This window comes from Lepeophtheirus salmonis, chromosome 4 (genome assembly GCF_016086655.4).
Source record: "Lepeophtheirus salmonis chromosome 4, UVic_Lsal_1.4, whole genome shotgun sequence".
Classification (NCBI taxonomy): Eukaryota; Metazoa; Arthropoda; class Copepoda; order Siphonostomatoida; family Caligidae; genus Lepeophtheirus; species Lepeophtheirus salmonis.
Window position 1 is genome coordinate 39,809,436 of NC_052134.2, and position 12,407 is coordinate 39,821,842.

Consider the following 12,407-nt stretch of genomic DNA (forward strand, 5'->3'; position numbering starts at 1 on the left):
CTTCTAGAGCCCGGTCCATATTATTATATTTAGTTTTCTCAGGAATAGAAAGAGAGAGATAAATAAACAAAACTTTATGACGTAGTCAATGTGAGTGTTAGATGACGTATAAATTCTAAAGACGGCCGACTATACACGCAATAGGGAAGACGAAGCGAGCGAGCGAACAATTGCCATACCTGGATCAGCTGTGAGTCCGTCTATCCTCGAGGGAAGAAAATATGATTCCTCCTATATATATATAACTATAAAAGTTTAACTTTTTGTTGAAATTAATTGTCTCTAATGCCACCGAGTAATTAAATCGTTGAAATTCAAAACTAAAGATGCACCATATTTGTTTTATTTCTTTTGTACACTATCTCACTAGTAAATAATGCGCACCACGCATAGAGATGAGCTTAGAAATGGTTGTGGGAATCGTGTTTTGCGGAAGTGAGTCCGCAAATACAACTTCAACTATCTGGTTCCTCTGTTTTCTTTCGGACATAAACAAACCTTTATTCATATTCATACTTGATGGGTAATTTCGAACATACTGATAAGATATCTCAATTATAATTTTTTTAACACTACAACTTATCTGAAAATTTACTATACATAGAAGCTTTCCTTCACCAAAATATAGCTTTACTTGTTACTATTTAATAATATTATCAAGAAAATGTCTTAATGTTAGTTATAATTTATTGTACGATACAAAATAGTATTAAATATTAATTGTCATTATATAAAACTTAGGTTACGAATATCAATATACAAGGTGGATATAACAAATTATAAATAGCATGTGTGTAAATTAAATGCAAACTATAATAATTTTTGCTTGAGGCTGTAGATATTCATTCCTTACATGGGGACGTAAACCATTTAGATAAAAGAAAAATCTGTCATAACAATCTAAGTCTAAGTGAGAAATGGTCTTAAATTTGGTCGAAATACTCATACCTTGCTACGAAGAAGTTGAGTGTCATATTATGCAATGGTAATGTTTAATCCCTTAGAATAGAAATCATCCTAAGGGACGTCTTGTATATTATTAATATATAATTTCCATATAAATTACTATATATAAATCCATATTATATTCTCTAAACTTATGTAAGACAAAATATATTGTATGAAAAATATATAATCCATCCATAAGTGTTCATTGATACTCTTCATGTTCAATCCTCCTAAAGTAAACCCTTTCATTGTTAAGAATCCTTTAGTATCCTTAATGCCTTTAACGCACAAATCACAACTATGAATAGTTACTATCACAAATATCAATTCCATTAATAAGCTTGAATTCGTGCTGTACTGCAAATGTGGACATTGATACGTCTTGAATACATACTTCAAGCCTCACTCCCAATTTCCTTATTACTCGTGAGACCAAATATAATTAGAGAACATCAAGCCCGTCATTACATCGTACATTCGGTAGTGCTTAAAATGTATATCTAATCATCTTTAGACCTGATATACAAGTATATAACTTCTATTTGGAAGAACATTCAAGGATGACGTTTAACAAATTGACCGGAGTCCGTAAGTATAGAGACGCACAATTAAGATGTTTTGGTGTTGCAAATAAAATATGTGAAGTATATATTACTGGAGAATAGTATAAACGGCAAATAATAATCAAAGTAGTCTAAATGATTTAGTATCAAAGAGTGTTATCGCAAATACAGAGTTATGTAGATTCAATATATATTAGTTATATATTATATATAGTAAATACTCTCTTTCTTCTTCCAGAATTCAAAAAACATATTCTTCACATTGTAAATAAGTTCCTTCGTTAGAGGAAACTTTTATTGAACCATATCTGCAGCTCTATGTAATCCATGTAATGTGAATCAATTCCAGGATCTTTTTTTCGAAGATCTTCTCCTGCTTTGAGAGAATACGAGGCGGTATCAGTGATGAAAACTTTAAGTCTACACGGGACAAAATCTTCTCCCAATAACTTATAAACTGAGCATTTGACGATGTTCCTTACATTGTTTGCGTTTACAATCTCAATATCAATCAAGTCAATAAGGTAAGGTCTCCCACAGAAATGTCCGTCCAAAGGGCCAATCAAAATTGCCGTTTATAACCTCCCTTGATGATTTCCTGCCTCATCTAGTGCAACGAAAATATCTTTTTCTTCCACCTCTTCTTTTATTCTATTCAAAACTCCCTGACATACTTCCACAACTAAGTTTTTAACGACACATCGACCTATAGATGTTTTTCCAGTATATTTTTCAATAAACTTGGAGAAATTGGGATGATCCAGAACATTTAAGATATTACACGACACAAATAACTTTGCTACGTCCAAATTGAATGATGAACCGTTTAATTATCTTTAATCTCCTTGAATCTTGTACTTCTGGAATACTTTTAAGTTGTTGATGTGATGGGAGGTTTTGGAGAGGCTGATTACTTGCCATAAAGAACGAGATCGGCACGAGAAACCTCAAAAACGGTAAGATATACTTTTATTTTCAAAATCATAATTCCACACATCAGTACCTCCATTGTTAGAAACCCATGAAAAAGGGAACGTTTTCTTCGGCATGATGATGATGCACGTGTGTGAGCAGTAAGGAGAAGCTGCTTGTGTGATGATTAGTACAATACTGAGGAAAAGTTGTTTAGAAAACTGTACCAACGGGTTTTATTCCTTTTTTTTATATAATCTCTTACAACCAATCAAATTCTTTCTTTTTCAAAGATTCCAACAACTCTTGAGTACATGCCCGTGGTAGTACCTACAATTCTTTATACGTAGTATAGATGGAAATGTTCTGATCTCTCTAATTAAGAATCACAACAATACCAGTCAGTTCTTAATGAAAAAGTTTGAAACTTCACTACTGGTGTAAACATGTATCTGATAGGCGATAGCTGCAACTCGTATAGAAAGTAATCTGTCGTAGGGATAAATTATAAATTGAATTAAAGTAATTCACTACGTTGATAATTTTCATCTTTATTATTTCTAAAAGGGAAATTGTTATAACCAATGCTATTGTAGCAAATAGAAATGTGAATCGCCACAAAACTTTTTATAGTAAAAATACTTAACCCTTACGACTATGAGAGGTAAGTGTTTTACCTCAATGGCTCGCCAGTTCTGATTTATTGGAGATTTGGATGTATCTTTTTCAATAAGTTAATATATTTGAATATCCTAGGATTAAGCCTCTTACCTAACACTTGATATTCAGGGATCTCGTCTTTTTGGAGGATAATCTTTGTCTCATTTTTTGGTTTATACATTCTTTAATAGAAGTATTATTCATTGTTGAGATACATTTTAACTTAAAGGCTCGTGATAGTGACTTCTAATTTTGTATATGATTTATTTCTTAGATATTTTATGAAATCATCATATACTCCATTGCTAATTCATTGAAACTCCTGAATTTATTCTTCCTAAATCCAATTCTACTTCGTATCCTATCCTAATAAAATATTTTACTGAATTGATTCTTCTTGTACCCTTGTAAAAACAAATTAACTATATCTAATACACTCACAAGTTGTATATGGCTGAATCTCTACAATATAATCCCTACAGACAATTACTCATCTAGTACACTTCAATCCTCATTTCCATTTCGGTTATAGTTATTATTTATATTTGTGAGCCTCTTCTGTCATTGAACAAAGTAGAAGACGGTATATACTCTCAAAGACATTTTTAAACATATTGATGGAAATTTGACTCTTTTTTGTATTCGATGGTTTGATCACAGTATTTTCATTATTAATCAATTCGAAATTTCTCATTCAGTCTTCAGATGAATAACAAAAATTATTTTTGTGAAATTACATTTATATTTATTCAAAAAACAGTGCAATGAACAATAAGGGTATCAATTCTCTTAATAATAAATAACACAGGGGAACGATTTTATGATTATAAAGTGTTTTGTTGATTCTATATCCTCTTCTGAACTTGACATATTTCCTTTTTTAGGCTGAAAAATGATGAAAAACGACACTATTCTTGTATACCATTATTACTTATTCATCATACATAGTGATAAGGAGTAACATAGCGCATATTACAGAAAAATATTCCATCTTTTATTTAAAGAAATACCTATTTAAAAAACAAGGATCTCCAAGGACTTCAATTCGATTTCCGTATTTTTTGAGTGACACCATTTTTAGGGGGTGTACAAGCAAATATGCAACATTATCTTATATAGTTTACAATTTAAATGTCCTCATTATGAGGTCATACTCCGTACTAAACATTTACATAACATTATACCGCGATTCGCACAAATTCAAATAAAATAATTATTAATTACTAATTAGGTATATTTTGAATATTAATATTATCTACTCATCATGAATGGAACTCCTCATAGTTTCTATCCTAGAATCTCCTTTTCTAATGAAGGAGTCTACTTTACTCTCTTATGAATCCTTATAGTTTTTCTCCGATGAATTTTCATTCTGTTGTCCCTCGTAGAATACGGAGTTGCGAATGAGAATAAGAGCATCACTTAAGATGGATGATTAAGCTAGAAGTATCTTCTTTTGTTCCTAATTCTTGGAGAATTTAGTTTTATGGCTATAACTTCACATTGTTGTAGTACATAATTAACAAATTATTAATAATATATTTCACATCTAGAGCATTTTATCTGAATCTGAAAGTAAACTGATCCTATCATAGTTTCAATTAGGCTAAATTTTCATCCTGTTACACTTCCATTGATATTGGAATTTGAGCATCTCTTGTTGAGGATAAAGTATCTCGGATCTCTTCTTTTGTCCTAATTCATAAATAAATTTGCGTCTTTAATTAATGAAGATCAATGTAAGCAAATGAAAAAAACTTTTATATTTATAATTTGTCCCTTCATTTACTCAAATATTTTTGTATTTTATCTTTTAATATATTTAAATTTTATAATTGTAGCTTACTTATATTATTCATCTTCGGATAACACCTAATATTTTACTTAATTATCACTCCATATGTCACATCAAGTCTTTTCTTTGATTCAATTTCAATTGTAGTCTCTCAAAGAGGATGTATGACTTGACATTAACCAATTTAGCATACATATTTTAATATACATATATATTTTTTTTTATAATTAAAGGTAAAAATTTTCTTTTATTACATTTTTTTGTATGTTCAACCTCACTACAATCTCTTTTTATGGTCCATCAATAGTCTACTGGCATATGCACATCCCATCTTCCCTCATAGCGTTTTTCCATTACCATCAAATCTTGATGAAATCTTTCCCCTTGTTCATCAATAACATCACCAATATTCAGAACCAAAAATCCAGCCGGATCCATGGTCTTGGGCGTTGTGGAGTATAACTTCCCATTTTGTGGAGAGGAAGGAGCGGTTCAAAGCAGATGCTAACATCAATAAAGATTAATTGAAAAAAGAAAAAAATTATGGACTATTGTCTTGATCAACAATTTTTTTTTTTTTTGTAAATAACTTTAAAATAATAGAATTTTAATAATCATAAATTTAGTTTAAATTAATTCCATTCTACTTCTTGATTCAGTTTTTTCTCACTAATCAGGTGATATGACCAAAATTATTTACTGTTCTCATATGATTATGGTAAAAATAGAGGAGTTATTGTTCAAGCAAGTTTCTACTTACGAGTTGTACTTCATCACTTTTTTGGAATGACCCTCTATTAAAGTTGGATTAGCTACAGCTATTTGAGGGTGGCTAAAACACCCACACCAGAGTTATAACTAATTTTCCCCAATTACAATCAATAAGTAATTTTTACGTTCCTTTTGTAAATAAAGCTTTAGTTATTAGACTCTTTTTATTTTGTGATAATATAACTATTTTTGGTTTTTTTATGAGTTAAATGGAGTTAATTGGTTAAGTAAGCAGGAAGACATAAGTTTAGAATTGGTGGAAGTTCACTAGAAAATTGAAGTGTGTCAACTTAACAGCGAGTCAATTAACCTTGTTTCCCTCCTATTAAGTCCAATTAAATGGATCACCAGACTTTTAAATCCTGAGCATTTTATGGGGTATGAGTCTTTTTTGTAGTTTTTTAATGTTCCTTTAATTGGTTACATGGAGTAGCACTGATTAAGTATAAGTAAACATTATAGTATTCCATTTACTCCATCTAACCTAGGAATCTTCTTTGAAGTCCATCAACATGAAGTATATTTTTTTTTCTCTAGGAACCACCGGGCTGCGAACTTACAAACATTGAGTTCAAGAGAATAATTTCTCCCGAGCACGTTGTCCATAAACTCCGTCGATTCCTCCATATAATTATTAAGTGCGTGTGCCCATAAAAGACAGCGAATAACACTTATTACTTGTTGCGGAGTAAGAGGTGTGTAAGTCCTTTTTGAATTCAGAGTAGAATCGAGGATCAATATCGAAATAATTATTCTCTATACATGGAGTGGGATCTGTGCATATTTCCTTTCTCTCATAATTACTTATAGTTGATTTAATGAAACGTTATTATAGCTAAAGTGTTCCCCTACCTCACATTTTCCAAATATTCTGGGTTATATAGTATATTTTTGGTTTCTATTAATTAAATAAAGAAATTACTCTGGATTTACAACTTTATTGATCAAACCAAACTGTTCGAATAGCATTTTTTGTGTAATTGTAGTAGTTTTGATATATTTTGATAAAATATTAATAACTTTATTCTTATATATTCGTCAAAGTAAGGGATACGATTATGAAAGTGGATAGTAGGTTACATATAAGCAACATCAGCACGTTCAAAATATTTTCCAAATATATAATTCTATATATAATTTATCGTTCATATACATTATATTGCTACATTATGTATCGTCTTTGCACAATGAAAAAGAGCTTAATTTCATTGTATCAATGGTGGAAAAATACATTTATCCATAACAATAAAGCTACAAAAATAACAATCAAAGAAATGCAAATGAAAAGTTTATTTTTGAAAAAAAAATTATAAATAGTTTTATGATAGTGATAATAGTTTGATAATGATGGTTATTTTCTTTTCTTTGTCTTATTTTATTAATGACTATTATATGTTAGATACATATTTTGCAGCATTATCATCATACTTATATTTTAATCTTCTTAAAATTTCATTATTTTATATAATCTTCTACCCATATTAGATTTATTTTACTAAAAAAATCTAAGAAATAGATAAAACTACAAGTGCACATTGCCTTCTATCAAGTGTACAATATTTGAAATTGACTAGGATTTTACGAGTCATTGCATTTCTCAAAAGCCATAAGATACAAATGCTGCAAATAAAAGCTTTTTGTTGTTATACTTACACAGTATGGGGAGGATAAAGGAAATAGTTACTTCACTTAGAGCCATTGCAGGCTAATGTTTCTATGGGTTTTTATTCCATATTTTTTTCGAAATATATGGAGAAAAAATAATTTATTAGAATATTTTTATATTTCTTCTTTATTATTGAATTTGTTTTGTATTCTAATAGTACTTTACTTTTTTTTTTTTGTAAATGTGAGTACTTCATTGCTATCAAACATTTTGTTCGTCCTCCTTCAACTAATATTTCTGATGTATCTTTAATATTCTTAATTACATTTTTTCAAAATGTATTATCAGAGTTATTATCGATTATTCATTCTCTTTATGATCAAAGTTTTGTAAAAATAAAAAGCGAGTATTGCATTTTAACTAATCTAGGATGATTATGTTTTAAAAAATGAAGAAAGACAAATAAAACACAACTAAAAGTAAAGTGATTTTAAAACATTACTACATTTAGTGTAAATAAATATGCGACTTAAAAAAAATTCTTGATCATTGCTAAAAGATATGAACATATCTTACTTCCACATAAGTTTCTTCTATTTATGAATGAAATTCATTTCTAGTTGACGGTATCATAATAAATTTTGATAACTAAACATAGTTGAGTATATACTTTCATTATTTTACTTGATTTAAGGTCATATCATGGTTATATATTTTGAGAGATGTGCAGACATAGCAAGTTTTTGGATAATAATTGTTATATATATCCGACAATATATGGTAAATACTATTCCTTGCTGATGTTGAAGATCCTCTAGAGGAAGTTATATAGCGGGGAGATTTCCATATAATGTTCTCAATTTGAATAGAATATCATATTGATCTACTTTGTATGGATCGACTTGAAGAAGTTGAATTCTGTCAAATAAGGAAACTATTTACATTTATGGTAAGTAGTATTCTTTGGATATTTGTTAAAAAATAGTTTTTCACTGAAGCACAACTAAGTATATTCACTAAATTATTTTTGTTGATGTGGACATTACAAATTGATAAGATGATGAAGAATTCACTTATATATATATATATATTTAAACCTCTATTTAGACAGCAAATAATTTATAAAAAATAGAATTATCTAAAATTTTCTGGTGAAGATGTATCTTCTGCAAAGTTCGAAAATGTTGTGATGTGTTTGATGAATGATTTCTAATGATATCCGAGGCCCAGTTCCAAGCATCCTCAATCATCTAAGGGATCTTCAATTTGAACGCACCATATCTTGCTTCCTACGAAATTAAAATAGCACGAATATCCTCCACAATCACAGGTTCTCCTATGTAGTTATATTCTGTGCTAGGTAGCTAATAATATTTAATATAGCATTCCTTATCGACCTAGCTTTAGGAATACTTTTTTCATTTTTTGATGTCACGCCGGATATAATTATTGTCGTAATTAAATAACTTTATTGCCCTCAAGACCCTTAGGCTTAAACTAATAAATGATCTCAGAAAATGTAATTGTGGACATTCCGAAAAAGCGTGTCTAATAGTGTTGAATAATTTACCACAATCTTTACATGGAGTGCTTAAAAAATAATTCCTGTGGCTATTTGAAATTGAGCTGTGAATTTTTTTCCATCAGCTATTCGGGAAGTCGAAGACATGATCCTATACTTCCAATTATTAATTCCCTAACCTATTTATCACACCTTGACAACGTAGCTCTTCTGAATGAGAAAAATTAATTTTCAAATGCCAAGGAACGGGCACATTTTGTAGCTTGGTATGTCTAATGAGAGGAAAGTAAACTTCCCAGTAAAAAAAAACAACCAGAGTGAATAATCATTTAACGTTAGCTGATTTTTTTGTGTGTGCCTCCCATTGCAAAGACACAGGGTACCGTAAATTCTTGGAAAATATTTATTTCCATGATTCTTATGAATAATATCCACGGTCGTTCCACAATCGTAAGTGGGAGTCGCATTCTAAAGAACCTTTTTGTGTAGCAGGAATCGAGAAGTCGTAGATATATTCATTTATAAGATCAGTTCCAACTGATAAACTCATAAATCTCCACTCCATGTTGGGATTCTTCGTTGTATCAACCAAAACTTTCGAATACATTTTTGTGATTATGTCCACAAAATATTAGAGCACGCCACCCAATCGTTTTTCTTGGTCTCTTTAATGCAGAAATATTAATTCCGATGAAAAAGATTATCAAACTAAAATTTTCCTTCAATATGGCATCCTCCGCTAATATTGGTAAAGAAATAGCCTTATATAAAATATTTAGAAATGACAAAAGTGTTATAAAGTGTTTTTACGTTAAAATTGTGCCAGCCTATAATAAATTATTGACTCTCGTTTTTAGTTCCAGCCAGTTTAATTTTGAGGCACCAGAACCCATCCATTTAATGCCTAAAACAGCTATCAATTATTTTGTAGAACAATTTGAAATTTTTTTACCTTTTCCCGGATACCATAAGCCAATCAAGATAATTGCAGTCTTTGATTTTCAATCCCGACTTTTTTTTCGAACGTAGTAAAATAAGATAAGACATTTTCTATTCTTCTTTGTAATTGAGCTTCCAAGTTCGCTTATATCATCACAGTCACATCATCGGCATTAAGATCTATAAGATGTTTAATATTTCTAGAACTGCCACCGAATCCTAGATATTTTTTTTGTCATGGCGTTTCTTAGCTCTTCTATTGCAGCTAAAAAGAGCAGGGGGCTGAAGGACAACCCCGCCGACAACTTTTACTCAAGTAAATCGATCTGATCTCCATTCCGTTACAGTCAATGATCCCATAGCTAACAATGCCCTGAGAGGGTTGAAAAAACGACTTGGTTGTAGTTTTTTCACCGATCTCTAAATGCGAGAATAAAAAAGGTATTCGAATGCTTTTGAAAAATCTATCGTAATAATAGCTCTAAAACGCTTGTTCCTATCCAATGCTTCAATCGCTGTCTGAATATTCCTGGAAATGTCAGATATTTTTCTTCGATTTAAAAACTCTTTTAGCTCTGGGCCTATCTTTTTATCTAGAATAGGTTCAATCTGACCTGCTATAACTCTTGAAAATATTATGAATGTTTGGTTTAGTACATTGATTGGCCTACAATTGTCAAGGTTGAAGCCATACTCTTTTTGGAGATTGGAACAATTTGTACTTTAATTATGTATAGCTTCTGGCAACTATGGAAAACTATGGAAAAGAAGGGATATCCCTTTTCCATAGTTTCCCATTTTATATAAATACAGGACGATCTCTTCTCTTCATATCATAAATGCCCGGTTACTTCTCTAAAGTTTTATACCCATTCTCTATTCCCTTTAATACTGAGGCTGAGTAGTTATTTTTATTGTTAAAGTTTTTAATCCTTCGAAGGGGGTTTGATTTCCTGAAGGCATATACCATCTAGATAAAATGATAATAATCTTTTATTAAAGCATGGTGGGATAACTGATTCTTGCCTCCTCTTATTTTGAGCGACAGGATCTTTCCAATGCCCATATTCTTTTCAATATTGCAATTACTAAAAGTACTATTCGTTATCTTTCATTTGATTATCAGTCATTTAATAAGTTGAATCGTTTCTCATCTTCTTGTTTGAGTTCGAAGTATCGAGGTTTGAAATTGGATTATTTTTTTAATCATGTCTGTTCCTTTTGTTTAATGATTAAGATCTGGTTCGAGCCAATGAAACCACATGCTCCTTTAGAGAAGGTTTTTTTAAGCTTAATAGAGTTTTGAATGATCGTAGATGACTTTCACTCATCAGCATACGAGGTAACCTTCCCATCAACACATTCTGATTCCTCCTTATCCCAACTATTTGAAATGTAGGCTAATGCTTCGTTTATATGTGAGTTTTATTGCATGTTTTGTCGATGAAAATTCCGTATTCTCATCAACAATGTAACTTTCTTGAGTCACATTATCTACTAAATGTAACAACAAGTAACACTAAAAGTTTTTGCTCGCAATCTTTGTTAACAAGATTTTATCCTCTTGTCCGGATCTTTCGAGTCTTGAAATCATCTACGACTTATAGTAGACAACTGACTTAGTTTTTACTTTCAAGCAGACCTATCATGTCCAAAAATAATACAATTTCCACATTGCCGCGTCTGTCCCTGGAATTCTAATAATTCAATCTCCGCCCTTAAAGGAATAAAAGAAGTGACGTCCCTTGGATTTCCATTTACATTGATTATTAAATCCAAACTTTTAGAATTCCAATGCTGAAATCTCGAATAATTAAAAATTCAAATATGACTTTTCAGTAGACGATAAATTTCCAATGCAAAAAGATTTGACCTCACAAAAAGGTTCAAACATATATTGCAATGCCTTCTCACGCACTTTTCCATAGCTGTACTTGAGTCTTATGTCAAAGGACGTGGAGTCAATCTCTAGCGAGGATGAGTTTGCAGCAATCCAACACAACTTTGAACATATTGTCATTTTCGTCCTTAAGATCAATCTCAACTGGAAATATAATCTCGTTCGTTATTCCCTCCAGAAGGATTTTTTTCTCGAGTTATAATGAAAGGACGATGAGGTCTGTCCCAATTAATGCTGTGAACTTCACTTAAGTTGAATTTCGAAACTTCTGTTGCAATTAAAGCAAGATTGCCTAGATGCATTTGGTTTTTACTTAACGGACATATTTATCTAATCTCTGAGCACATAGACAGAAGTTTTTCCATCCTTTTCCTTTCCAACCGCGTTCTTGGGAGCAACTGAGACAATGTTTTTAACCATACCAGATGACAAGTTAGTCAAAGGAGAATCCCACAAGTATTCTCCCTTTAGACTCACTAATATATAACTATAATATCAACAACGATGAAGAGGGAGGTAAAAAAAGTGACGATATATCAATTTTACCTATTCACCAATGATAATATAATAATTAATAATGATGGCTCATCCTCTTCTCGCAGCGTTTAAACGCAAAAAGGAAAAAATAGTTTTGTGACGTCATGGAAATGGCAAATTTCGATCATTTAATATAATATACATATTTAAAAAATAAAACAAACTTACGTACTTTCACAAATGAAAATCAAATAATGAGGACAAAATAATTCAATTTTATAGGTTTAACACTGTTCATTACTTTATTAAAAGCA

General features: G+C 30.7%; 1 long non-coding RNA gene across 1 annotated transcript; it reads right to left on the minus strand.

Annotated features, from left to right (window-relative positions):
* Window positions 1-7,775: 7,775 nt before the first annotated feature.
* Window positions 7,776-10,461, minus strand: LOC139905221 (uncharacterized). The gene is made up of 3 exons (XR_011779830.1): window positions 9,730-10,461; window positions 9,588-9,681; window positions 7,776-9,516 (listed from the first exon to the last, which is right to left on the minus strand). It is a non-coding gene; the product is annotated as an uncharacterized lncRNA (long non-coding RNA).
* Between the last annotated feature and the right edge of the window lie 1,946 nt (window positions 10,462-12,407).